The sequence below is a fragment of the Poecile atricapillus genome, chromosome Z (assembly GCF_030490865.1).
Source record: "Poecile atricapillus isolate bPoeAtr1 chromosome Z, bPoeAtr1.hap1, whole genome shotgun sequence".
Taxonomy (NCBI): domain Eukaryota; kingdom Metazoa; phylum Chordata; class Aves; order Passeriformes; family Paridae; genus Poecile; species Poecile atricapillus.
Window position 1 is genome coordinate 73,992,372 of NC_081289.1, and position 4,840 is coordinate 73,997,211.

Consider the following 4,840-nt stretch of genomic DNA (forward strand, 5'->3'; position numbering starts at 1 on the left):
TCAGACTTTTTACAAGCTACCAAGCCGCGGCTTTTCGAAGGCCCCACGCCTTCCCGAGCTCTCAGGATCCGTTTTTCTTTTATTGGGGTTTTTACCTTTTCGCCTAAATTTGGTTCGGATGTCGGAGTGGACTGCGGAGGCTCTCGGCTTCCCAGGCCGCCGAAATCGGCGGGGGTACCCCCCTGGACAGCGAGATTCTCCCACAGTTTTCCCGATCCGAGTCACGGCACCAATCTGTTATAAATGCAAAGGCAATTTCGTGATATGAATTGAAAAAGAGAAATTTATTAATAAACAACAACAAGCGAAACAGCGATAAAAACCCACAATAAAAAGATCAGCGCAGCGCTGGGTGGACAGGGTCTACACCAGAGGTATAGGTTTCCCAAATCCACGCTCGAGGGTTCCCAAGCCTCGGTTTTTATAGGGATTTTCTGTCCTTAGGCGAAAATTCCAAGCAGGTTCCATTCACCAAGTGTCCTTGATTGTCCAGTGAATGGATTTCCTGACATGGAATAATGACATTAACCGGTGTCCGGACAGAATCTCCTCATATGTAAAGGAGATTCTGTATGTATTGCAATGTTAGGTTTTCATGGCAGGGCGGTGGAATCCGGGCTGGTGCCGATGGATATCTCGGCCATGCTTTTCCACTTTGTCCTTCCTGATTGCCTTTTCAACACCGGGATGTTCAGGTCTGGCAAGGTCTATCTTTTGGAGCTTGTCTTTCTTTCGTTGATCAATTTGTTCCCTACAGGAATCTGCAGGGCGTTGCTCGGGTCCGGAGGCAGATAATTTCCCGAGCCAGCTCCATTGTCTTCCTGATGGTCCGTGTCCTGTCTGTTTGTTCGAGTTGATGGGCCTGCCTGAGTTCGTTATCTGGGTGTTGTTGGCAATCAGTGGTTTTTCGGAGAGAGCCCCGTTTCGCTCTGAGGAGAGGCCTTTTTACATTTCATATTTTTATGTCATTGAAAACACATTTGTCTTATTTATATACTTCGAATTTTTAATACAAACAATAATTTATTACAATGTTCACCAGCTTCCAGTCAACTGAGACTTCTGTGGATTCCCAAGAATGTTCAAAAATCATTGAGAGAGGCTCATGATGACATCAGCAGCTCTCTGAGTGTTCTCAGATGAATCCCATTGTGCCCTATAGACTTGTAGAGATCCAGCTGGAGCAGCAGGACCTGCACAGGCTCAGGGTCAGCTGGGAGTCTGTCACTCTCACAGCCATGGTCCTCCAGCTCAGGGCACTCAGACGCCCTTAGCCCATCAGCAGTGCTGGGGACAGAGGCATGGAAAGCATTAAACACCTCTACCTTGTCTCTGTCCCTGTTAGGGAGGTGACCATTCTAATCCTGCAGTGCCCCAATGTTATCCCTGCACTGCCTTTTACCATTAATGATTTAAGTAAACCCTTTTCATTGTCTCCCGCACTTCTGGCCATCATCAACTCCAGCCAAGTTTTGGCTGCATGAATTTTCTTCCTCACAGCAGCATCTCCATTTTTCTCCCATGTCACCTAACCTTCCTTCTACTGGCCACACACCTTCTTTTTCTTACTTGATCTCCAAAAAATCCCTGCTCAGCCAAGCCAGCCTTCTGCCTCACTTGCTTGACTTCAAATATTTTGGAATTTCCTGTGCATTTAGGAGGTAGTGCTCAAAAAGTGACCAGCACTGATGAACTCTAGCACCCTCTAAAATGTTTACTCAGAGACCTCATTACTAGTTCCTGAACTCTGCTCTCCTCATGCCTACAGCTGAGGCACTTTTCCTCCTGTCAACAGATTTTAAAGTCAATCACTTTGAGGTCACTGCGGCCAAGATGGTTGTCAATCACCACTTCAGCCACTAAACCTCTGTTAATGGGCAGCAAATCAAAGAAGGCATCTTTCCTACTCAGCTTCTTTACTACCTGTGATGCCTTGGTACCATGAAGCTATCATGCAGGAGGTTTTAGGATTATTCTGGACACCTGAAGGACCACAGAGTTATCTGTCACAGCCTGCAAGCCTTCATGAGGGGAAAGTCTTGTTTGTCAAACATGATTTCTTTTTATGACGAGGTAACCCACCTAGCTGATCAACGGAAACCAGTTGATGCAGGTTTTTTGGACTTCAGTAAAGCTTTTGATACTGCCACTCACAGGATCCTTCTGGACAAAATGTCCAGCCCACAGCTGGATAAACGCATCATGTGATGGGTGAACATCTGGCTCATGGGTCGGGCACAAATGGGGACAGTGACTGTGGTGACATTACGCTGATGACCTGCCACTAGCAGCGTTCTGCAGGGCTCCATCTTTGGCCCTATGCTCCTCAACATCTTCATAGATGAACTGTACACAGAACTGCAAAATACACTAAAGAAGTTTGCTGACGACACAAAAAGTGGAAGGAGCTGTTCAGAAAGACCTTGATGAATTAGAGAGCTGGGCAATCACCAACTGTGTAGAGTTCAAAAAGGAAAAGCGCTGGATTCTGTACCTGGATGAGCAGCCCTGGCTACATGGAGAGATTGGGGAATAAGAGGCTGGAGAGCAGTCCCGTGGAAAGGGTCCTGGGTGTCCTGGTTGATGGCAAGTTGAACATGAGTCAGCAGTGCCCTGGCAGCCAGGAGGGACAACCCTGTCCTGGGGGCATCAGGCCCAGCATCACCAGCTGGGCAAGGGAGGGGACTGTCCTGCTCTGCTCTGGGGCAGCCTCACCTTGAGTCCTGGGGGCATTTTTGGGTACCACAGTATAAGATACAAAGATTTTAAAGAGCGTCCAAAGGAAGCCCATAAAGATGATGAAGGACCTGAAGGAAGAGCTTTACAAGGAGCATCTGTGGTCACTTGGCGTGTTCAGCGTGAAGAAAAGACTGAGGAGAGACCCCACTGGAGTCTGCAAACTTCTTTGTGAGGGGAGGAAAGGGACAGACTTTGTGTCTGGTTACCAGTGACAGGGCGTAAGGGAACGGCCTGAAATTGTTGGGAGAGTTTTAGGTTGAGTATTAGGGAAAAGTTCTTACCCTCAAGTGGGTTTGGGCACTGAAACAGGTTCCCCAGAGAAACAGTCTCAGCACCTGTGTTCAAGAAGTGTTTGGACAATGCTGTCAGGTACTTAGTGGGATTTTTGGGGTACCATGTGTGTGGCTAGGAGCTGAACTTTGTTGATCCTTGTGGGTCCTTTTCAATTGAGGATATTCTGTGATTCTACTCTGTGTTTGTAGCTGCAGGCATGTATCCAGCTGAATGACCATGTGAGATGAATACCTTCCACATACTTGCTTTGAACTTGCTGCTAAATTCAGAGGAGCTAAGAAAAACATGTAATTTTGAGTCTTACAAATTCTGCAGAAATCTGTAAAACTGGACATTTCACATTATTACAGACAATACCCAGGGGCAGATCAACTCATGTGTGCCTCAAAGTAGATCTGCTAAAAGGAATGAACACAGCTGGAACAATCTTGGAGAATTCAGTATTGGCACTGACACTGGATCTAAAAACTCCGTTGCAACACAACTAAAAGTCAAGTGTGATCTGTATGCTTTCCATGAAAGAACACAGGCAGATATTTGCCTGTTTCCAGGAGGCCTCATAGCTCAAAGTTTCCTTCTTGGTCTGTTGCCACTTATTCCACATGAAGGCTTTCCTTGTAAGAGACATGGATAAGAAGCCAAGTAATTCTTCACTGGGGAAAACATTAGTCTGTCTTTCTTCAAAACACTGACCCTCTTGAAATCAGCTCTCTTCTTTACATATAAAAAAAAAGGTAGTAAGAAAAAGTACAAATAATTGCTTCTATCAGGCACAAGTGCCTAAGAATTTTTTCACCACAACTGACTTTCTACAGCCAATTCAGTATTTTGTAGTATTTGTAATATTTCAGTGAAACTTCTTGCTGAAGCAACCTACTGATCATTTGTGTGAGCTATAAATTGAGTACTTCAGATTTAAAATCCAAATGGAAACCAGAAACACTTATGATTTAAAAGGTTAAAATTACTTTTTTCAGCCCATAGTCATTTACATTTTTGCACAGGCAAAACCCCAGCAACTTCAGACAAAATGTATTAAGTCTTTTGGAAGATTAAAAAAGTAGACATGAAAAATCTAAACATGTTCATTCTAACTGCTGGGAAGATGACCAAAAAAGAATAGCCCAAAGCAAAAGTTTTTTTTCCACCATAGAACAGCTGCTCTACAGACAGCATTCTTTCTCACCCTGCTTAAAGTTACACGTCTGAAAACCTAGACTACAACTGTAAACTGTCAGCAAGGAAAGCAAGTCTTTGACACAATAAAATATTGCAGCAGTCGCTAGTGCCACTCTAGAGAACTCAGCTTCCCTCTTGAAGAATACATAAAGGCAAGTCCCTTCAATTCACAAGTCAAAATGCCTACAATTTTGTTCCTAGAAAAACAGGATTGGCCAACTTTACAGATACATCTGGAAGTGCTAGACTGGAAGATGCACTTAGTTACTTCTTCACGGTTATTGTGATAAAATGGTTGGCTTCAGCTCAGTTTAACACCTTTGGAAAGGCCAGTTTCATGTATTAAAAATTTGACTGGACAGGGCATTTACAAGTCAATGCTGTCCTTGCTTAGAGCAGGAATTTGGACTGCATGACCTGATGAGGTGCTTTCCAGTCTGAATGATTCTCTGGCATGGCCATCTTGATACTCTAAGAAATTTTATAACAATCCAACTCAGGAACTGAGTATTTTACCTAAATTCTTGCATGTAGTTTAGTTCATCATGTTCTTGCACTTAGAGACGTTGAGGAACTTGAAAATACCACTCTTGAGTCTATACAGTAAAACATAACACACAAAACAGGA